The following is a 25,137-nucleotide window of genomic DNA, read 5'->3' on the forward strand; positions in this document are numbered from 1 at the left end:
TATTTTCATTTTTATTCTTGCAATTAGTCACTCTAAAAGAACATTTAGTTACTTTAGATGCATCTCAAATCACTTTCAGCAATTCAGATTAGCATAGTAATCACTGTGTATTACTTGAACTGGAATTTTTTATATTGAGAGTAAGGCATGACCGTATTAAGGCTGTTCAGTTAATATGTGACTGCTGTCTGTGTTTTTTTACCATAACTATTTTTCTTGTTATATGCAGCTGTAAATCTGGGTAGACACATATGCTTTTTTAAGAATAAAAATAACGCCTTAAAACCTCTAAATTAAGCATGTTAAATGGAAAATGTTAAGCACTTGTTATATTCCATTTTATTTTCCCAATACAATTCCCAGTGAAATAAAAAAAAAAAAGAACAGCCTTATTAATAAATTCCATGGTATTTCTGTATTGTGGGAACAATATATTCTTAAGCACTCCATGCATCTGAAATTTGTCTCGATGTGGCCCATTTATTTTAATTTAGATCTGTCAGCAGAAAAAAAGAAGTAATTAAACTTGTGACTAGCATGGAGAAACATTTTACATCCTAACACTGTAGCTTGATACGCAGTAGTTTCTTTATATTTCTTCCAGTTGTCAGATCAAAGTCCCTCAAGTACTGTAACTCAGCCATGCTTTGATTAATTACTTTACACAATGAATTTGCAAATTATATTTCTGAAGTGATTTATGTACTTCTAAACTTCAATCACACACACTCTCCCTCCCCCCACCCCCATTTTGTTGTGGGTTGTGGTTTTTTGTTTTTTTTTTTTTTAAATTCCAATTTTTTCCACTAATTCAGTTAGTCCATACCTTGGAAAAATATTTCTGAAAAATAACTGTTATTGTTTTATGCTTAAAAAATTGCTTAACTGTGTAAACACAGTTTCCAGTAAAGAATTAAACCTTACCTGAATAGTGCAATTTAACAGAACTATATGAATCACTTCAATTGCAGTCACACACCAGCAAAAACTAGTCAGGTCTTCAGCCTCAATGCTTTGTTCAGATACATGAAATCCTTCCCTAAAAATTCCCAGCTGCAGGTTTTGTTTAGGCTGCTGTTTTGTTCAGGATAGGTCTACTGGAATAGCTGAGCTAAGGCAACCTTTAAAATACATGTTCAAACCAAACATTTGGTTACTGTAGTTAGACATTGGTAAATACTATTTGGGGCAGTAATAACTTGCCTGTACCAGTGATGTGCTTGTCTGGGCAAAGTTTAATATTTACATTTGTGGTTTCTTTGTACAATCTCGCATCGAATACTGTTGTTCATGTTCAGCCCATTCGCACTACATAGTGATATCTAATCTGTTCAGTGGTATTGTGCTTATAGATATCCTTGCCTTCCCTATGACTTGCTCTGACAAGCTTCTGAAGGAATGGTATGAGGTTATTTCTCTCCTTGCCACTATCTGATATCCTAAGTTTTGAATGTTTGAACAGGGCAACCATTCGCATCCTTTAGTAGTCATTTTAATCTAGATGCTGCTCTGTTTTTCCTTCAGGTATGAACCAGACAAAGGCCATGTGGGTGGTGGTAAAGGAACAGAGGTAGAGTCCTGATTGCATGTGTGTGACTGGGACTCTGTCCCACATACTCTTGTTACTTTTCAAGGCTTCAATATAATTGATTTCTCCATTCATGTAAGGAACTGAACACATTGAAATGGGCCGAGGTCTTACAGGTTGGAAGTATTTATTGACTCCTGGCTTTCTTTTGAAGTATGCTAATAGCTCTCCATCAGAAAAAAAAAAAAAAAAAAAAAAAAACCAACTTGCTATAGCTTGGGGAATATTTCACTTTGTAGGTCCTTCATTATTGGAAAAATATTTTTGGAATATATTTCAATAAATTTGGTTATTTTATGTTCCTGGCAAGATTTTCACTCTGAAGCACCCACATCATGCCCCAGGTTCTGCAACAGCTTCCTTAGTAAGTGACATATAACTACTGTGCTGTGTACAGAAGTGTTGATCTCACAATTGCTTAAACTCCTTGAACTGGAATAAAACCCAGCACACCAAAAAATATTTTGTTCTAGGGCCACCAGCATGGAGCAGAGGGGAGACACACAGGAAATGCTATGCAGTGTGAGTGAGACCATTTTCCTCTAGATGGGAACAGCTGAGTAATGTATGTGAAAGGAGCTGCAGCACCTGCTCAGAGGTGAACAATCATTCTCTGGGACAGATGCATTTATCCATATAGATATAACAGTGGCAGAACAAGCTTTCTGCCCTGAGTAGTGTCTCCAATGACAGCTAGTAGGGGAGGCATGATGTAATAGGTATGCATTTAATCAAATTTAGAGTGATACTTCTCCTTGTATGCCTTTCTTGTCCTACCGTACTTGTGCTTTCCACATTCAATTTTAAATAGACCCATTACTTCTAGGTCTGGTCTTGGACATTGGCACAGACAGGTCTATTTCTCCTTGTCAGAAAACATTTTTCAGAAACGTTTTTATGGTCTTTCTGAAACTGTGATAGTCCAAAATTTTTTAGGAGTTTCAGAAGATTGAGACCTTTTTATGGCCCCTGTGCAATATAGTTTCCTATTATTTTGATATTTTTGCTACTAAAATGCTAATTTTACCTAAAAAATTAACTCGGACAATTCATTAGGAGGATACATGTATCGGAATAGCTTTTACAGACTGCTTAATTTGGTCACTAAAGCATAAGGAGAGGAAATGTAGTTTCTTTAGTTTAAGTACTGCCATTTCCCCATTTAATGCTCTGTTCATAGCACTTGTCAAACTACATTTTAGCAGTAAGATGGGCTTAGTCTGTGTGCAGCTGTAAGTGTCACTACAAGATAGGGCATAGCACTGACTCAATTTTTTTAAAAGCAAACACAGGTGACTCAGACTGAATGCACATGGTCATAAAAAGCAGCCTCCCTGTGCAGTTTTTTCCCATAAATCTCCTGAAAGGTGCAAAAAAGCCCAACAAAAAAACCCAATCAAACAAAAAGAACCAAACAGAAAAACCCCAGGCTACAAGCTTGTTTATATTTACATGTTCTAAATCAAGAAATAAGCATGTGAACAAGCTAAGTGCCAGTTTTACATGAAGTATAGAGTCATAGGAAGGATCCTTTAAAATTAAGTAAGTTGATTTTTATGTGGAGGCTATTACAAAAATGATTTCCTTATGAAAAAAAAAAATAATGTCTCCATTTCTGTGTTGAGACTTGAGAAACCAGTAGACCTGGCATATTAATAAGGCATTTTAGAATACTTATCATTAGGATATTAATGCCTCTTATGTACTGAAGCAGAAAATCCAAGTGTGACATTCTTCAGTACATAGCAAGTATGTCAAAGACTGCTATCATTACAGAATAAGTTAAAACAAAAAGAAAATAATACATTCCTGGAAAGTTCTTCTGTTTTGTAAAGTAGGATGGATTCATCTTGTGTTTGTCTTTCACTGTGCTTGTACATATCTGTGATGGTCCTTGTAAATAATCTGTTGGAAAACCTGAAATTGACTTTCTTACAAATAAAAAAAAAAAGTTCAAACATTTTTTTTTTTGCACCTGTTATTACCTCTGTGTGAACAAATTCCTCTCTTTCCTGTTAAATATTGTCAAATCTCACCAGATGTATTTTGTTCTGTCGTCCCAGTACCCTGAATAGCCTGGTAGACATTTCACACTGGTTTAGTTTAGTACTTCATCTAATTTATGTTGTCATCTCCACACAGTTTTCCTATTGCTTCTCAATAAAGGAGATTTTTTTTTTATAAATACCCCTGTCCCAAAACAAAGACAACACATTAACCCTCCCAAATCTTCATATGTAATTCATAGTGATAGTTGATCTAGGAAAAAAATGGATAGTGGCAGCAAAAGCCCCATTCGTATGACTTATCACATTAGAGTAAGGAATTATGATTGCTTCTATCAGTGTTGGAACTGACATTAAGACGTGTATTCAAGGAGTACTTTTGTCCTCAGTTTTACAATTACAGTCCTTTTCCTGCAACAGAGGCCTTAGCTCAACTTTTACACCCAGATTTGTCTATGACTGTAACATATCTGATGATGTGCATGTATAAACCTCTGGAGAATGATTTCTTGATAGTGATAATGTATTTTGATAGTTTTCAGCATGTAAAATTAAATTCTCATATCAATCTTCTCTGAGCTGGAGTGTGTTAACCCCAAATTAGAGCTTAGCCATCTTCAGCATATAACAGCAATCTGTTGAATTAATAGATGTTTATCCTCCTCAAGAAAATTTTATTTCTTGTATTCAGAAGGGAGTCTGATGGGATACCTATTGTCCCAGATTCTATTTGTTTATTTATTTAAAATAAAACTAGATAATATTTCTTTTGAAACGTTACCTAGTTATCTTTTTTTTGAGTTGGGCCTTTCACAAGATTTCCTTCAGCCGTACCTTCCCAACACTCTTTGGGGATTGCCACCTGATGGTGTGTAGGAACAACTCACTAAGACTAATTTCTTTATTTTAATATCAACATTCAAAGGAGAAGTGGCTCCCGCACTTTCATCAGCACAGTTGTCAAATGTGATGTGTATGGGAAATCACCCGGTTTTGCACATGAAGACTCTCAGTTGGTTTAAGTTGGAATGACTCTTTTAAATGGTTCTGTGGTGATTTAGGCAAGCGGATAATTTGACTGTTCATATCTGTAAGAAGAAAACAGGTTTAAAAATTAAAATTATGTGCTCATATATATTTGTGCTTCACATGTGTTTGTATAGTGAGTTTCCAAAATTCTGGAGGAAGGTTTGTTGGCTGTTCCCCCTACTCCAACCTTCTGCGCACTTGACTATCATCAGAAAAAGTCTCAGGCCATGATGGAGAAAGAAACTTATTGGCAAAAAAAACTCTTCTCTGGAGCACCAGAGAAAATAACACTAGAACATCTGGTTTCTCTTTAGACCGGAAGCCCAGAAAAGTTGCCTTCACTTAAGTTTGTCATTTAGGATATGCAAGCATCTATTTTTGTCTGGTTTCCAAGTGAAGTGAAGATGCTGTCACTGTGTAGCCTGTCACTCTGTTCACTCTCATTTTTCTCTTCCTAATAACTTTGGAAACCACTGGCCAGCTTCCAAATCAGACAGAGAGGTAGGTGTACGAAAGATAAAGACTTCTCACGTGGTTCTTGAAAATTGCAGCCAAGTAAAGAATCGACTTAATTCTCTCAGTGAAGATAAGTAGTGGTGCATGAACTCAGACAAAGATCAGAGAACTTGGGACAATTGTGTTATGAATGGCATAACTAGATGAGGGAAAAAAATCCCAAGGCAAATAAAAATCTTCCTAGTCATTGTTAATAACTTTTTTTAGAGATAAAGACTCTTACAAATGATGTTACTTACAGGCTGATGCTATGACATCTAATGAGGCACAAACACTGACACAAATTTTCCCCACAGTTAGGAGATATGTCTTTTTGCTACATGTATATAAATATAAATATTTGCTACCCCATATATAAAAAGTATATATAAAAATTAATTTATTTGAATTCAGCTAAAACAAAAAAGAGCTACATCTGTTGGAAATAAGGATTTTAGGATTGGAGTCTCACAATAGATCAATAGGTAAATGTGGCTCAAAATTAAAGGGGTTCAATGCATTTAAGTATATAACCTTGTTGTATGGTCTGAGGTTTGGCTTCCATTTCCTCACTCATATTAGGATTTTCTTTCTTTCTAATGAAAATTTCATTTTATGGGAAAATCTGTGGACATGACACCTATCTCTTTTGTCTGTTTTTGAATCCTCCTTCCCTACACCTTTTTCTGCAGTTTTGAGGATTTAAGCATTCCTTACCTTACTCTCCCTGCCTTTTTATTCCTTCCATACATTGTTCTCTGTGTTGCTCTACTACAATTATTTATGAGGCAATACACTAGACTAGGACAAAGGAAAAATAACTTTTCTGAGGATTTTGCTTGTATCTTCTAGTTTTCTTAGACCTGCATGGTTATCTGACCTGACTCAGTGTGCACAGCTGAAGGGACAGGCTGAGGGCAGCTTTATGTTAGGGAAGTGAAGAGACATTTAAGTGTAGCTTATTTCTGGGTGGGATGTGGCCACAATGTTAGATGAAGACACAAAGCAATGCAGAAGCCTATACTTGTTGAATTTACTGAGAAAATCACTGTGAAATTTCTCCTCTCCTATGGTGGGCAATCTTAATCTGGCCTTTATTGAACAAATGCCTGAGCTTTGGAATATGTTTATACAAAAGTGAGCAAACTGTGATTTCTCAGAAGATAACTGCAATTATTTTCTCCACTATTTATTAATCTTTAAGCTCATCCATATAATCTGTTTTGGTGTTCGTGGTTAAATATAAAAAATGGGAGTAATGAGTAAAATTTCCTGTGTATGGATAATGAATACCTGCTTTGAAGAAAGACCTCTATATTCAGATCCTGTCCCCTCTGTAAAACACTCCCCATGGCATACTATTGTGTTAAACCAATAAAGAGGAAAATGGTATTCCACGCACATGTGAGCTAATAACCACTGGCATGCAGAACATAAACACCACAGTGGGTCACACTAAGGCAGACTGGCAAGCTGCTGTGCTAGCTAAGTTTCCAAATGCCTGAAGATAATTGCCCCAGCATATCCATGCAAAACTTACAAAGAAAAAAAATAAGATTATCCCAAGCATGAAACTAGCTGGAAAATTACTCAGCAGTGTTATTGAAAACTCATTTTACTTGCTGTGATATTTAGCTAATATGATTAGCAACATTAAGATGGAGACTTCTGCTATAGTTTGGAAATAAACTCCAACCTACATGTCACAGTGGGAAATTTATTTTGTTCTGTAACATATCAGCATTTCCTGCCTGCATGAAATCTCTTAGACATCCACCTCTGCTTCCTTAGATCACTAGTGTCAATTCAGTACTCATTCACCAGCGATATATAGTTCAGAACATCCACACTCAGTGAGAATGGTAAAAATGGTAAGAGAAGCATTATTCCAATAATTAATTGCATGGAGCAAAAGTGAAAATATTTTAAAAAATTATTTACAAGATATTTGCATGCAAAAAATATTATTTTCATGCTGAGATAATTTTCAGGCTTTTGCATAGGTGAAGTCTATTTCATTTATATGAGGATATAAGAAATTGAAATCTTGATACCTATATTTAGTAAGATATAAAACCAGTTTTGCCTTTCTTGAAGCTATTTCCTTACACTTCTGCCCTCATTGACCATACCATCTTACTGCTTAATTTGTAATTACACCTTCCTCTTTCTTACAAAGTCTATAATAATTTCAATTTTTAAAATGAAATAATATAATGTAACTATAGCACCCAGGGCCCATGGCTGTAACAAAGACCTCGTGTGTTGAGGTCTATGAAAGAAAGCACAGAAAATGAAATTAGTTTTCCCTTTCATAGTTTCTCAAGAGAACACATTGTAAGGCAGGAGATAACAGATAATACACACTTATGGGTGGACTGCAAGAGAAGCTATCAAGTAAGGCAGATATGTATAAAAATTAAATTATCTGCGAATGAGGCAGTGTCCACTTTGATATTTTAAATACTGTAGCATCTACTAACTTGAAGATCCAGAAGTTAAAGCACCTTTTTGTAAAAGTGTATTTGAAATGAACTTCATAAAAGGTGAAATATTATGAATTTTTTTCAGAGAAGGCAGAAACTTTTCAAGACTGTTGATGTGTTTGCAGGAAATCTAAGGAGTATTAGGGAACAGTTCAATTAGAGCACCCAAAAGACTTGAGTGGGAAGGAGGAACAGACTTATTGTACCGAAGAATGGAGGAAAATAGTAATTTTGGAATGGAGGGAGGAAGCTACCTGGGTTAGAAAACATGTGCAATTCTGCCCAAGTCTAACCATTTGGAAGGCTGGGGATATGTATGAAATCCCACTTACTTTATTCTCATTTAAAATTTCTAGAGATGCTCCTCTTCATCTGGAGTTTGCAGCCCAGAATTCAAGCTCTGTATGGGAGACAGAAACACATGGAATTTTAAAAAGGAGTGGCTCGTTTGGCACTATTGTTTCTAACAGAGCTTCAATATCTCCCCATGTGCCTGTGTATACACACATATAAGTTGACATTTCGTTCTCGAGACCATAATTCAGATTTTCTCACGCAAACCAAGAGATTCCTGACATCCTCTCCCATTTCCTTCACAAACCAGGTTCAGTTAGATCAGCTTGCTGGGACACTTGGCCAGTAAACTTTTTAGTATCTGCAATTCCTCAGCCTTTCTGGGCAGCCTGCTCAGGCACCCAGTCATCTCCATGGTACATTTTCCTCCTCTATGTCTAAAGAGAATTTCCTCTCTTCTAACGTGTGACTATCATTTCTCATGCCATCAGTGCATGAGATCTTCAGTCCTGTTCCTCTGGCAAGAGCTGTTCCTCTGTTATCTCTGCATCTTGATATTTGGCAGCTGCAAAGATCAGAAAGGTTTCCCTTTCACCTTCTCCTCTTAAGGCTGAACAAACCCAGTTCTTTTGGCTTCTCCTCATATGTCACAAACTCATCTTGCTAGCCATCCTCTGGATTTGATCCAGTCTTTCAAAATCTTTCTTGCAGAGGGTTGCCTCTAGCTGGAAAGTGAAAACTGAGCCTCAAAAGTGCCAAATAAAGTGGAATAACCACTTTTGTTCTGCTACAATTATGGTGCACTGTGGCACTGCTTCAACACCATTGATGAGATAAATTTTGAGTAATCTGCATCCCAGTGGTTATGGCATTGTCTGGCAGACATTATAGTTGTTGGTTTGCATTGATTCAATAAGGAAGTCATCTGAATCTCCTTTCTACATCCTGACTGAACATTACAATCATTAGGTTTTGTATTAAAGGGAAACTGTACGCTTGGGTCCTGATGATGACAGGGGATACTAGGTGTGCTCTGAGAATGATTATTGGATCATGGTGTCAAAACAGGTGGAAAAGCATCTCTTATTTTTGTACTGATCTGGTTTAGGTAAGAGAAATGTATTTGTTGACTTAGTACTGTGAAGGCAGAGATACCTCTGTGTGTTCTGGACTACCACAAAAGTCCATGGATTTACCAAAGGAGTCTAGGTAGCTCCAGGATTAGGCAGGATCTGGAAAAGTCTATTCAGAATAATACCTCTTTGTCATGTATACTTAAATTCTGCTTAAATCTTGTTCTTGAGCTACTTGTGATTGCTTTCAGCTTGCATTGCCCTCAGGGATATCTCAAAACACAGCTCATGCACAGGCACCATCTTTCTCCTTGGGAGTGAGAGACTGAAGACTGACTCTACCAAACAGTCAATACGTGCAAAAGGACAGGAAAGAAAAATGCAGTATTTTATGTACTTTGAGGCTTCCCAACATTTTAGGTCACTAGACAGCATCTTTCCAAGCCCTTCTTGATAATAAGCTCTCCACGAATTTTTTAATATGCTGAACACCCTCAGCTGGTTTCTGACTGGGTCTCTCCTTTCCACATAGAGCAGATGTACTTGTGCTTACGGAAGCAATGTGCTGTTGCCAATGAGTTGCAGGAGAAAAAATGAATCTCCAGTTTAACAATTTTGCAATCCCCTTCCTTCAAAGCAGGGGTGGTCCCCTGCTGGTACATGCGGAGCCTCAGGCAGGGTTAAAAGTAATGGCAATGGTGCCTTGGGCGCATGTTGCTGTGCCTGGGGAGCCTGCTGAGCCTTGGCAAGCTGAACCACCCACAGAGCAGGTGCTTAGAGGGGCACTTGTGCCAAGGGCTCTGAGCTAGTTCAGCTAGCCACATTGTTGTGGCATTTAATGTGAGGTCAGACAACCTCTCTCAGAATGGATCATTATTTTACCAGTCCCACAGTCTTGCCCTCAGTCAAAGTCTCTCATGGGTATGGTTGATTTTCCTTTGGAATAAATAGGGTCTGACTTCAGTCACATGTTTTTAATTTACCTAAGACTTTATCAATGTTATCAGCTTAAAAAAAAAAAAAAAAAAAAAAAAAAAAAAAAAGCAAGCACGTTTTGGTATGAAATTGCATACAATTTAGTCCTTTATCTCTGCTCCAAGGAAAGTACTGACTAAACAGAAACACCGGACAACAGTACATGAGACTCCTGTTGCTTATTTGTTGCATTTGTATGTTACTGTCTGGGAAGATTTGAAGGGTGGACCTCCTCTTATCCCTCTGCTTCAACTACAGGCAGGAAAGTGCTTCAGCAGCAAGTCACGTTTCTCTTGTTTACTCTCATCGAGACCTTTGTGTTGCGTAATTCTTTTGTTTTCCACTGTTGTAATCTCTGATGCACACGGATCCCAGACAATGTAGATGACCCGTGTGGGATGCATGAGGTTCCCTGTCAAGATATTGTTGTTCCTCGCTGGCTGGCATCCAGGTTTAGTACTAACTAAGCTAAAAAAAAAAATAGAAAAAAAAAGAACAATGGAGATAAATTTAGATGCTGTTGGGAAAAAGAATCTAGGACACTGTCCATCCCAGCCCTTTGAAGCAACACCCACAAAGCAGTTTCCTGACTTTTTCAGGGATTCCCAGATTTTCACAGCAACTTATGCAATCAAAGCTGACATCACCTGACTAATATTTGGCTAACCCTTTGCAAACTCCTTCCAAATGCAAGCTAAGAAACAGAGCTTGGTGTCCTAAATTAGAGCCTGTGTGCATACCGTGCACAACTGGAAACAGCTGGAGCATGGATGCTGATACCAGAGGTGCCACGGCAAATCCACTGCACTGATTTCCTGAAGGCCATTACCAGCTGTGCTCTGCAGGCAAGAGTGACCTAGGCCTGATTTTAATTTTGCTAGAAAAGTGCCTAGTCTAAGTCTGAAAACCCTGCTACTAGGTCCTCTAAAATACTGTTAATCACTGACTTCGTACACCTATTCATTGTTTTGATTAATAGCTTAGTTACATGACTGTGTTTCAAAGGCCCCATTGAGGTATTACTAGCTAAAGTGATCACTATTCCAATTCTATAATATTGCTATTTCTATGTAGATGTGGTATTTAATTGTTTAGAAGGAGTTGGACACTGTATGTGCCCTAAGCCAGTTTCTCAAGTCAAATTCTGGGGGGTGAGGAAGGTCTTGCCCCTTCTACACATTGTGGTTTGCATTTTTCTTGAATGGCTTCTTTTTTTGAGAGTTCTTTCCCTATGTTTTGAAGATTCACATTCAGTCATTGATGAAATGTTTTCCAGTGCAATTTGTATTGACACAGCACTTTGCATCCAAAAGGATGCCATGACAATTTTGATCTGCTGACAGGGGCAGCCAAATATAATATTTACCAATGTAGTGCAAGACATTTAGTTCCATTTTTCAAGGTTGAAAAATTTTGCAGAATGTTGCTTTGGGTGAATTTTTGTCTCATTAATTGTTGCATTCAATTAAGTTTCATTTTTCTGAAATAATACAATTTTGTGCAAGATAAAATAACTTCAATTTTAATATCATGCAATTGAAACACTTAATTTTTAAATTTCAAATAATATTTTGGTAAAAAGGTTATCTTTGAGATTTTTGAAATGAAGTCACTCTGTTTCATGTATAAAACCCCAATCCAATTGCAACTTATTTTAGTTTTCATGTAATCACAAGCATATAAAAATGAATAATAAGTAAGTCAGAAATTTTCTTTCTGATTTAACCAGATAACAAAAAAAAAAAAAAATCCACAAACCTACTCTCACCTATCCAGTGATAATTTGTTAATATATACTTTCTTTATTGGCAAAAACTTTGAATTTGCATGATCAGATTAAATATTGTGGGTTTGTAGGCAGGTCGTGTTCTCTCTCTCTCTCTTTCTCATTATGATGTCAAACCATATCACAACACTTTTTTCCATCATTTAATGTAACTATATTGGGGTGGAGAGTTAAAATTAAGAGCTTGAATGACATTGCACTTGGAAAGTGAGTGAATAGTTATCAGAAGGATTTTAGCTGGAGTTCCAAGCTGGAAAGCTATTTCAGCCTACACCAATCTTCAAGGATTTCAACAGTACCATGAGACTCTCAAAATTATTTGATACATAATTTGGTGAAATTTGAAAGCTTTTCCTTTGCAGATATTTTGATTATCTGACTATAATAACTCTTTGACCTTAACCTAAGTAAATAGGTATTGCATGTTTCTAATCAGTGTATGCTTATGTCGTTTCGTTTCCATTTTATTTTCAACCTGAATGCTGTCATTTAATAAAATCTTATGTGTTTTAAAGTTCCAAACATTATTAATCTACTTAAAGGCTTAACTGTCTAAAAAAATGTACTATGTAAATTGGACTTCTTCCCTTCTTCAGTCATCATGGCCAAGCACATCAAGCTTGGGGAAATTTATGCATTTTGACCATCTCTAAATCGTTAGAGGCCAAATCAAGTTAAATAGCAATCAGTGACCAAGAACACCCTTTGCTCTCTGAAGGTTTGTTTTTTTTCCTTGGTATTCTAATTATTTAATTCAAGCTTGTTAGGTTCAGCTCTGCTGGATGCTTTGCAGTCTGAATTCATTCTGCCTTGTTTAATTTGCCTTTTTTCCTTTGCCATTAGATTGCTAGCCCTCAAGATGAGAACAGACAACTAAGTCACCACTGCATAATATGAACAGAAGCTGTTTCTTAAACTCTTATAAAAGATAGGACGATCCTTTGGATTTGACACTTGGGACTGAGTTTTTGTGCCGTTTTAATTGCTTTCCAGGCTGGGATCATTATTCTTAAGATTTCCCACTTGTAAGACTGAACTTCTCCCATTTTATAAAGAGTTTAGAGGTATTAAAAAACCCCAAACTAACATATGAAGTTTCCTTGTATTAATTTTTCAGTGACCTCGGCGGAGTCAAAGTTTGTCTCTAAGATATCCGGAGGTGATCACAATGGAAATGGGAAGGAACTCACAACAGATCTGAAGGTTATTTTCAGAAGTGGCATCTCAGAGTGGGCTGGAGGGACAAGCATATTATTCTCAAAATTTGTAAGAAACTCAGCTCACTGAAAGGCAGCATTTCCCCCAAGCTTTTAATAGTTTGCCACTTTGGAAATTGCACAGGTTTAAACCCTCCCCATCATGTTTATTCTGTTTGAAACATTGACAGAGGCATTTAACTCTGGTGTGGCTTTTACTGTCAATTATTATGTCCCTTATGTAAGATCTGGTCTCTGAAGTCATCATTGGGAAGAGGTAGAAAAAATCTAGTAGTGGGCAGATTTTTTATGTCTGTGTCACTCAGATTTATGCTATTACAGCTTCTATATGCAAAAGATGCATCTTTTATGGCAAGATAGCTCTTCTAATGTCTTGAAGTGTCCTGAACTCATTACAGCTTTTGACTTGTTCCAGCCTTCAGATTAAAATGGTTCAGGTTACATCATTTTAAACTGCACAAAGGGTCAAGAGACCGTATCATTTCGATGAGGCCACAGTTCATTTGCTTTGGCTCAGGAAAGCCAGAGGATGAAATACATATTAATGCTCACAGTTTGAAAGAAGGATTGCAGCCTTGGTATCGCAGTGAAGTGAAACATTTCATACATGATGCAGCAAAACAATCACTGGATTTTTGCCAGTTTGAAGGAGATGGAGAGGAAGAGACAATGTAAAAAACAAATTAAAAAAAGCACCTGGCACCTATTTTTTTTAAAAAAAAAGTTTTCATTATGGGGAAAAGCAATATTTGCTTTGTGTTTCATGGAGTTGAAATCAGTCCATTAAGAGGATGGGAGAAAAGATTAATAGATAACTTCGGCATACTGACTCCTTCACATAGTTAATGTGCTTCATTCTACCTAGGTGATGAGCTGCATTTACACTGACAATGAGTGGAAAGGGAGGAAGAGAGGTTAAATATGTGGTATGGGGAACAAAGTTAATGAAAGCATATTACAGGATTTTACAAAAAACATATATTACTGTTCATTTAATATAGTCCTTGGGACAAATACATCCCTGGTGTAATCTCATTAAGCTAATGAGATCACATCAGTGATAAATTTGGCTCTTGTATTTGAAGTTTTAAAGTGGTGGTGGTATCATAATTTTCTTCTCATTTAGAATGCAAAGGAGCATTGGAAGCCTGAGAAGAAAGAGAATTTTTAAGGGTGACAGAGACCAGTGAGATAGGGAGTATGGGAAATAGAGTATTGAGCTAATTTATTTTTAGCTAGCATTGTCCTTGTCCAAACATTTAAAGTTTTGAGTTTTGCACTTCTATATGTGAAGGAACCGTTGCCATCTGAAATCCAGAGTCTTAAGGATGTGAGGCACCTGCCTTTCTCTAAGTCGTGCTGAGGTTCACCTTTAGCCATGACACCTTCAAAGTCATCCTCAGCTTCTGATCTTAACTGAGTTTTAATACCTTGTCACCATTTGAGTGTCTAAGATGCACACAGCTTGGATGGTGCCTCAGGTAGCCACTGTGACTGCTGACCGTCCCACAGTAGATTTCCTAACTGAAACAAAAGATTCCAATCATCTAAAATATGGCTACTCAAATGCACCATTCATGTACTTATGTCTCCTGTGAATGTGTTGCATAAAATACACATAGCATACTCTTCCTCTGTTGATTCCTGGTCTTAATCCTTGACAGTGGCATGTTCAGCATAACAAGCTGTATCCAAGTCCTTTCTGTGATGGCAGGACTTCCAACTGAATGTTGTGAGAGCTCCAGCCATTAAGCTGTTGGATATTTATTTAATGTAATCGATGAAGCAATTGTTGGAGCAGTGGCTGGAGCTGAGACTTGCACCAGTTTCTTGGGCATGTGTCTTAAGGACTGGGGGACAGCAGCTCCTTCCATCTGTGGTCTAATGATGAGCAAAACAAATTCCTCTAACTGAGCAAAACAAATTCCTCTAACTGGGAAAATTACTTGGACCAATAACGTTCAGCGACAAACTGCTAAGGGTAATCTCTCCAAAGTGAGTTCAGATTACTGCCTCTCTAAAGTTACAAGAGAGATTAGATTCAAGTCTCTTAAAGCACAGGTGAATGACCCAAGAAAGCATTTGCTTGATGGTTTCTCTGTCTTCCCGTGGCTTCTCACTGACATAGAAAACTAGACAAAAATGCCCTTAGAGTAAATTCATGGCTGACAGTCTGTCTCACTGCAGAGGAACATCAACCCTGTGCTTCACATGGATCATGTCAGTGTGACAGGAGCATCAGCACTGATTTTCAGTATTACTCTGTAAAATTGCACATAGTTTTGCTTAGCTAGTTTTTGAGGTATCTAGCTATGTGCATGTTTAAGAGAAAAGAGAATATATCTGCAGTGTAGCACTCTGATTATTCCTGTTTGCCAGAACCAAGAAACAATCCAGAGATTTCTAAGAGTTATGCCAGCAAATCAAACCTAGCTTTGAGGTGAGCTCAGTAAGATTCCATATAAAATAAACTACACCTCTGTGAAATTTATCTTAAAACCTGCACAGTAATAATTCTTCACTATTTTTTAATTACCCTACATTGCTCCTTTTTTGTCTCAGTATACCTTTTAATGCTTTAAAAATACCTGCAGGTTTTTTTCCCCCACTAATATTTTCCCTTAAGTATTTACAGGAATTTTCCAGTTGAGATATCATAACATTATATATATAACATTATTTTCTTTCATCCTACCTTTTTGTTCTACTCCAGCAGTCTCACAATAAGCTAGCTCTCAGAACGCACACCCAGCTGTACTTTCCTTTTATTACTTATGACAATCTTCAGAGCACACAGGAGGCTTTTTTTTTTTTTTTTGCTAGACCTTATTCTTCACTTGTCATGACAATAACACAATGCTCAAGACCTTAATAATCTTATGTAATTTCATTTTTGCTATCAATAATAGATCAGACACATTCTCTCCCCCTTCCACCCTACTGCCCTTACCAAGGTGCTTTTGAATTTTTCAATAGGATATGTAAAAAGGTAATTATTTCGATTATTTTACCTGTTATTATAATTATCTGATGTTAATTTCTGTTTCACTTTAGTGTCTCTGCTATCACAGTGAGGGAGGTTATGTTATGTGTTTATATCTGCTCCCATTTTTCTGTTCAGCTGTATTTTGGTCTAGAGTGAGGCTGATTGAACTTGTAATGTCTATTCCTTGGCAAATGCTGAGATATATTTTTATTTTATTTTTAATTCCAAAATTGACTGAAGTTTTTACCAAATATTTGGAGACTGATGGATATGCTCTGCCTAAAAATCATTAAAATATTGTGCTCTGATTCAAACCTGTATTTTTTTTTATTCTGCTTCTAACTAAAAAAAAAAAAAAAACAAAACAAACACTTTAGAACTGGAATAAAGTTCTGAGATTATCAATATTTTCTATCAGAATTTTTAAACAAAGCAGTCTCTTTACCAGGGCATTTCCTCACTTTTTTTTTTTTTTTTTTTTTTTCCTATAGAAACAATATTTTCTAATGTAAGAACATAATTATTGGAAGCTTCTTACTCTACAATAGAGCTGGTAAGCTCTTGTAAGGTGTAGGATTCAGCTGAAATCAAAGATGCTCCTAATATTTTCAGGAAGAACCTTGGTCCCAGGGAAAACTGGGGAGCAACAGCAGGGAAACCCTGGTGTTCCTGTGCAGGCAGGAAGGCTCCTGCTGGACCTGAGTGGTATCCCACCAGCTCGTCCCTCCTGATCACTATGTCAGGTTTAAGGTACTTAAGTAAAGGAAACAAACAAACAGAAGAAGAGGTAAAAGGGCATTCTTGGAGCTCAGATAGTGATGAGAAGGGAAAAAGCATGCTATCAGATTCCCGAGGGACGTATATGGTTACCCAAAGGTGGAGGTAAACAAAAAGCCTGGGTGAAATTTGTCTCTCTTTGAAATGTGTTTCTTCCTTTTTTTTTTCCTTTTAACATGGGGGCAAGGGAGTTAAGAGCATGGGAATGCTTTATTTTGTCTTAAATTCAGCAGTGTTTGTGGATTTAATTTCTCCACATAATGGATGCTCCATTTTAAATCCTTTAACATCTACAAGGTTCTCAATGTAGATGAATGAACGCTGCTATCACTCCAAGCACATCACTTTTATATCTTGTCAGACGGTTGCAGTTATTAACAGCAGCATTTAAAATTCACTTTCTTCCTTGAAGAAAGCCCCAGCTATAAGACAGAGCAAATTACAAGTAGTACATATAGTGCAGCAGTGCTAAAACTGCTGTCAGCATCCCAACGTGGCCATATGTCTGACATAAAGTACACAAAAGAAAGTGTTGAGGATTGGAGCACAGGCTAATGATAAGTAGGCCGGTTAAACAATAAGCCTCTCAAGTGAGCAATATACATTCTGTTCTGTTTTTCTTACTTTGTGCTGCTTTAAATCAAAGTCCACAGGTCTGCTATTGCTGGGAGGTTGGACATGTTGTCTGCCAGTAAATAGGCACTCTGCCAAGAAACTAGAGCTCACTCTTGGTAAAGGAAGAACATTGTTCACTAAAATAGTTTGTCTTTTGATGCCAAAGGAAATCAAATTGTAATCAAGGGCTGAGAACGGACTGAAGTCATAAAGGCTGGCTTGCCTCAGACTTTGGCAGCCTCGCTTGTTCCCAGGCATATTAAATATAATTTACGTTTGCAGAGGGGAGAGGCCTTATTGCACTGGAAATTTGTTTTAAATAACACTTAAGTGAAACACTGTCAGAGGCAGCCAGGGTTACGCTTCTACTGTCATTTAGACTGCTGAAAATCCAGAATGTGTTCATGAGTCTTCACTAGATTTGTTCTGAACTTGCATGTGTGTAAATATTTTTTGATCAATGTTGGTGAAACAATCACATTTCCTAGGTTCTGGTCACCCATGCTGAGTAGAATGTTCATGATGAAAGTCTTACCTCAGTTAAAGAAAATATTTATATGTTTTTCTTCTGTTTTATCATGCATGTGAAAATTCAGATTAACTATAAATAGCAATATTTGGATGAAAATAAATTAATGCATATAGGACAGCTGAATTGATTATATCCTTGATCAGCAATGTATGGAGTGAAATAAATTTTACTGATCATTCATGTTTTAAAAAGTTAAAGTTTAAAATATGTACTTTATGGTTTCAGAAAGTAACTTAGGAACATTTCAAAATAAAAGAAAAATATGGCTTTTATTTTTCTGTATGAAATTGATCTTTTGGAACAATAAAACTAGCTTTTATTTCACCATGGATTTAAAAACTAATTTAAAAATAGCCTCTCCCAAGAAGTGATAATTCTACTTTTCAGCATCTTGTTCATAAGTAGCCAAGCTAAGGGAAAATGTTGTTTTAATTTTTTGCACACTTTTGGATGAGATATTTTTCTTCTAACCTGACACCATAATGTAGGTTACATCTGAAATGTGTTTTACAGATTTGTACTGAGTCAAAGCAATGGAATCTGCCAACTAAAAAGTAAAAAGTCTTCTATGAAGATCTCATTTACAATCACATTCACTTCTTTGTTTTGCAGCTTTGTCACACTGCATATAGCATTTGTCAGCAAAAATAGTTTTAGTTGCATATGTACTATGTAAAGGGAAACTTGGCCCTAGGGAAATCTTAAGGTATAATTAAACTACCAAAGAAATGGTTGAGTAGCTGCTTCTTTAAAATGTAGGGATTTTTTTTTTTTCTTTTGCTGTTTCAATCTTTCTGTTGGCAATACTATTTTAACAGCACACTTCCTCCTTAGACTGGAAATATTTAGATAAGTTTGAACAGCTCACCTCTCTTCAAGCAACAATTGACATTTGAAGCAATTTAAGGCTAATTCTGTCAAAAGACTAGGACAGATCATTCACCTTGACAACCAGTTTGGAAGTCTAACACTCTGCCTTGGTGCTTGAGGAACCAAAGAGGCGCCTGTCTGATATGTTCCTTAAAGCTCTGCCCCTGTCTGTGTACATATTTACCTAAGTTTGATGATGCCTGACATATAAAACACTAATTTAATGCCCAAAATCTGTCATCTCAGAGTAACCTAAAGCCTCATGACTAAGCATTTTCTGGAGGCTCTTTTGAAAGTGTGTGTTGTTCATGTCTTCTGTATAAGATAGCTAATTTAATTTGACTCAGGGCAGTGGGGCTTAATAAGAAATGCAGGTGTTTAGGAAATGTGACCTGCATTTCTCACCATTGCCTGAGTCTGTGTGTGAGTCTAACCTAAGTCACCTAAAAATAGCTTGATGGAAATTTAAACAAAACTCTCTTTTCCTGAAGATGGGACTCTCCATTTTCCAGAAAAAGAAATGGTAAAATTTAAATGCCTTATTTTCTGAACAAAATTACTTAGACTAGTACTATTGATTTTCAATCATTTTACAGCAAAATATTAGGGTTTTTTAGTAAAGAAATGAGACTAAATTGCAGAAGTTCTGGAAGTACCCTTTCTTATGATATCAATGGTTATATTTTACATTGCAGCATAGAGATACCAGGACAATCAGCTGTAACCCATGGCAGCCCTTTTTCTCAGCTGTAATACACTTTTAGAAGATATATGATGAGGGCCAAGAAACGACAAAAGACAGAAGGGTGACTGAAGAAGTAAAATGCTCTGACACTCAGACATGAGCTAAGTTTCCTGGCACTTTTGGCAGACACAGGCACTCCCGAGGATTTGACAAATTGGTGGGTGCTTTTATCTAGTCCATGTCAGTGAGCAATGCCACATGATATCTGAGCATGGACTTTTGAGACTAATTAGAGCAGGACATTGCTGCAAAATACAATCAGACTAGGAAGTCCTTCTAAGAAGTAACTGGAGAGACCTCAGTACATGTGTTCCCTTATGTGCATCCAGAAATTATGGTGCTCTGTGAGCTTGCACCTGTGGTTCCTGTGAAGAGCTGCAGCTCAGATTCTCTCTGAAGTCAAAGAGATGCTCTGAGACAGCCCTGTGCTCTCTGAAGATGTCCACACAGGGAACCTTCCACAAAATTGCTTCAGGATTCAAGCCTGCCTGTAATATTCCCGTCTCTAGCACAATACAATCCTGTATCATAGTTTTCAAGTGTTATCTTTCTGTTGCTTTTTTTCCCTTCCCTTTCAGTCAATGTGACATAGTATATTCAGAAGTTAACATGATCATTTGTGTATTTCTTGAAACAGACTGCTTTAAAAACTTTTACTTTTAAATCTAGATAGGTATATAGATATATAGATAGGCATAGAGATATTTATACTTTGGTTATGTTTTCTGCTTTCCCTTTGTATTGTCTTGTAAACACATCATGAACATGATCCTTCATTTTTGAAAACAATAGGAGCTGGATGCTTTATTCAGGGGAAGCAAATGAAAGACTCATCTCTATTGTTGCAGTTTTCTTAAAAAAAGATTTATGCTTTTGATAATCTTTGAAATACACATATTGCAAATAAATTAGGAACAGAAAGAATATTTCTATGCCTGAACTATCCCATCCACTCATAACCAGGCTAACACTAAAAAACTGGCAGACACAGCTTAGCTGAGTGTGAAATCAAAAATGTGCAAGAGGTTTGAAGCTTGCAGCCTGATTCTCCCACTGTCTCACCATTCATTTTTCTGTAGATGCTCACTGGCAAATCAATCAGCAGTATCCCATCATTTGTTTGGGAACTGAATGTGTTATGATGTTTCTGCAGTAGGAAATTGGTCCTGCTACTGCTGAAGAGACTGGGCAGCCTATTTCTGTCACATTACACTCATCTGTTGGGCTTCTCTTTTTTCTTCTCAGAAGATCCAAAGCCAGTCAGGTCAATGTCAGCAGCTGTTGAAATTGCTATATGCTTTTTAGAAACATGAAAATAAATGTGTGCTAGAATTTTGGTTGAGATTGCAATGAACGCATTTTGATAAAGAGATCCTCCCCCTAAATTTATTTCACATGCTAAGAGTTGGCGATATGGGAAAAGTAGGCTGATGGGGGTAGAATTATTAGCCTGTCACCTTAAGAAAGTATTTTTGGAAATGTATTGCCTCCTTGGGAAAGGGATTATCGTTCATGAAGTTTAGTGTCAGGTAAAGTAAAAAAGATAGCTAAATAGAAAAGTCTGTAAACAATAATTTAAGATTTGCCACAGTCATAATCATTATTCTGTATCTCTAAATCAATCATCATTCCTAAGTGAAGAAACAAATTTTCAGCAGTCAGGCAATCAGGTGACACAGGCCCTGTAGTCATCTCTCTAATTAAAACCATCCAAAATTCCTGTGTGGATATGTATTTTGGTGTAGATGGGCATATATCTATATTGTGCCTAAAATTAAACACTTCTCTCTATTAACATCAAGTATAATTTAAAATAATTTGTCTTAATTAAAATACCATTCAGACTAAACAAATGTCTGTTACTTCTGCTACAGGAGCAAATGCTTTCTTTCCTCGTGTTTGTCTGAGTTGGAATTAAGTGAAATACAGCATCTCAAATAGGATGCTCTGCAAGTAACCAGTTCATACAACCTATTGAAACCATAAGGGGGCAAATTTTGGTTTTCATCTACTGAAAATCCAATGCCATGAAACAGTGAAAAATGAACAGCCTTACTATTCAATAATACAGGAAGCAGTCATCCTGATCACTGATGCAAAAAATGGCATGATTTCAACCAAAGTAAATTTAAAGAAACAAACAAACAACTACAAGTTTAAAATCCTTACTCCAGACCAGGTGCTTGTTCAAGGAATGTCAGAAAAAAGCATCAAAAATTCAGGAGACTAATTTTGGAATATGCTGTCAAAAGCAAATATGAAAGACTATTCAAAGGCAAACATATCTGTTCACTGTGATGCATTATAATTCCGGCTATTCAATTTCTTGTTCAAGCTCAAAGGCCCTAAAATAAAAACCTAAACTCAATGCCTATTTCTTTGCCCACAAACATAAAAATAACTTTAAAGATACATATTGTACTCATCCAATCACTTTCCCATTAATATATTCATTTTTAAATGCTATTGTTTAATGGCTAACTCTTCAAATGTGATGAATCTGGGTGATAAATAGGAGTCTGCAAAACAAGGGAAATTTTAGCAAATTTGTCTACTTTTGCAGCCGCAAAGGATAAATAATATTAAAAATCCTTTTTAAAAACCTCTAACAATAAATCCTGTGAACCAAATTATAATGAACTATGAATGGGAGCAGTTTTAGAATACTAGAGTGAAACCCTTGAATGATATCCACAGATATTTTTTGCCTTTCTCTATGATAATATAGACTTTTGAATATCTTATTGTGTAGAAGACATTTATAGTTTGCCTCATGTGCTGCAGTTCCACAAGAAGACACAAGGAAAAACAAGCTCAAAATTCAAACAAAAAGCATAGTATGTTTTTTTCTACTTTATCAAGAAAGCATGAATAACTGTTGTGTACCTAATATGCAGAGACATCTTAGTATAACAAGATACAGCTTAACTCCTAGAGTCCTTGTTATTTAATCCATTTAGTTCTGCCCAGGGATCACATGAATTTATGGAAACCCCCTGCTACCCTCTTTGTTGACTTCCATCCCTGCTGGGAGATCCCCATCTGCTGGGAAGCAAAAGTCTGTTCTGAACTTTACCTCATTTAACAGAGTGCCACATGTAAATCCAACTTCTTCATTTATTACTTTGACAGAGCAGATGGCAATGGGCTTTTAAAACACTGTAATGTTGCCTAAAACTAGCTATATTTGTAGAAGTAATAGTTTTAGCTGCTTGGATTCTAGTGCCTGATTTTTAAGAAGAGAATCTGACACAGACAATTAAATTTTTGAGCCATCAGTACTTAGTGATGCATCATAATTTAGCTGTTTTCAGAAAATCATATTGTGACCAAATAATCGTTCATTAAGACAGAAAATACTTTTTTAATGGAAATTTGAGAGTCATGTTTGGTGGCTGATATGAGTGACTAGTTTTCTAATAGCCTTAATCACTGGAGTATTTCTTTACTTGTTCATTTAAGCCCATTAATGAAAACGTATGATGTTAAGTCTAATATCTTCTAACCCTTGATGACTGTTTTGACTTCCAGCATTGTCCTTTAAATAACTGTGAATGACATGCACTGAAAATCAAAGAGTATTATTTCACTGTGATTAAAGAGAACAGGTTCACCCAAGACTTCCTTTTCATCCAGTAAGACCACAGAGAAATTCATTGTTAGTTTGAGTCAGATGTAATGTACTTCAAAATGTCTTGTCCTTAAAAATCTTACCCTAAATGCATAATGCAGACTTTAAAAATAACTTGAAAACTCAATGACAGCCACTGGGTTTTCTTGTAGAAGGCACATAATGGGATAGGGAACAGCAAGCACAATCACAGTACCCTGGGCTTGAAGACTGTAAATAATATAAATTACTTGTCCTCAAGATCAAGTCTAGTGGTTGGTGTGTTTGTCTGTTTGTTTATAATTGGTGACACCTGAAAGTTTTTTAAGCCCTGAAAAAGGGAAGCAAATCTTACATGTCCAGTACTGACAGTACTTTTCCAGTGCTTTTCTAACTGAGAATATCAGCTAACTTGATGCTCCGTGAAATCCAAAGAGCCTGTATTCATCTGATACAACTGGCATTTTTAGTCATGTTCATGTTGGCTGTGAACCTTCTGATCACATTATAAGTATTATGGCCAAAGGGCGCTGGTTGTTTACGTGACATTTGTGGTCTGTCATGCAATCATGTCATCTTGTGTGGCTGCTTCGGGGTGAGACCTCATATGAAGTGAACAATCTGTGTCCTTTGCTCTAAATTAAACAAATACCTCTAATATGCACTTCCTTAGTTCAGTGTCAGGTGTTTTAAGGTACTTCTGTCTTGTGCATATGCTTAGGCTCTAATGTCAGATGCCATGACTCATAATAGGTTTTTGCTTTTCTGATGATAAATAACACTGTTTAGAAACAAGGCTGTCTGTCCCCAAAGGGTTTTTATAATGAACTGCACAGGCCTCCTCTGCAACTACTCTGGTCAAACTTCTGTGATACAACATGTGGCTTTTATTGATCATCTGGAGAACATTATACCAGGAGGGGTTTTCCTCTCAGTGTAATTTCCTTTAATATATATGGTATCATTTTTAAAATTTTAGTTCAGATAATGGAACTTTCTTAAGTTTTACGATCATGCTGATTTTTCTTGAGTTTAGTTGCAGATAATTTTTAAGATTTTGGGGTAAAAGTTTAAAACTTAAGATTCTGCTGCTGCAGGAAAAACTCTAGAAGATAACCCTGGTGGCAAATTCCTTTGCAATTATTTTCTGCAATGAAATATGCAGAAAAGTTGTGCATCAGAGTAACAGCCAGGGAGCCTCTGTCCTTATTTGATAAATCTAAGGAAAATTGGAGTCAGGTATTCCTGCTTTGACTATAACCTCAGGAACACACCTCACTCTTTTCATGCAGCTCCAATGGAAAAGGAGAACAGTGATCTTCTCTGCCAATAAATGTGATAGGAAATCACAGGATAATTAGTGGCTCTGTATAACACAATCCAGTTGAGAAACTGGGCTGCTTTGGGGGCAGTTTAGGTAGTATGAGGCACTGAGGCCTGGGAGAAGGAAGACATCCAAGTCCTGCTGGTGTGAGCTCTGCTGGTCCATACATACACATGGCTCTCACTGGTACAACATAACTGTGGTGTGTTTGAGACAAAATAAAAATACTCATCTTTTCTTGCATTTGTGAACCTACAGATTGAACGTATTAGAAAAATGTTATTATTCAGTAGTCAAAAAAAAAAAAAAGGTGAAATCAGGACTTTAGGTTTGTTTCCTGAATTTTCTAGGATTGCAGTTGTCTCTTTCTTTGTAATTAGTACTTAAAGCAAATACAAAAAAAGTAGAACATATTCTAGATATAAAAGGAAGACTATAATCACCCATGAAAGTTAACACTGCATGGAATTTAAAGAAAAAAGTAGAGAAAATCCTGAATGTGGTTGCACAAGAATTTGAAAAAAGCCCCATGTTGGTAAGCCAGATGCTTCCTATTTTCAAAGGTTGTGTGTAGGCAGTTTATGGTATTTCGGTAATACTGACCTTTGTCTGGCTATGTGGCTGTGTGTGAATAGAAGTCTAAACAAGGAAAGCAATCACTCTGTGTACAAGTGGTTAAAATTCATGGCTAGCAGGGAGCAGATTGCAACAGGAAAGCCGGCAGCCTGC

At 36.6% G+C, this 25,137-nt stretch overlaps 1 long non-coding RNA gene across 1 annotated transcript; it reads right to left on the reverse strand.

Moving 5' to 3' along the window:
- Positions 1-4,534: 4,534 nt before the first annotated feature.
- LOC121345307 lies at positions 4,535-15,692 on the reverse strand. The gene is made up of 3 exons (XR_005953953.1): positions 15,645-15,692; positions 7,937-8,004; positions 4,535-4,682 (listed from the first exon to the last, which is right to left on the reverse strand). It is a non-coding gene; the product is annotated as an uncharacterized LOC121345307 (long non-coding RNA).
- Between the last annotated feature and the right edge of the window lie 9,445 nt (positions 15,693-25,137).

This window comes from Onychostruthus taczanowskii, unplaced genomic scaffold (assembly GCF_017590055.1).
Source record: "Onychostruthus taczanowskii isolate IOZ18803 unplaced genomic scaffold, ASM1759005v1 scaffold71, whole genome shotgun sequence".
NCBI classification, from domain to species: Eukaryota; Metazoa; Chordata; class Aves; order Passeriformes; family Passeridae; genus Onychostruthus; species Onychostruthus taczanowskii.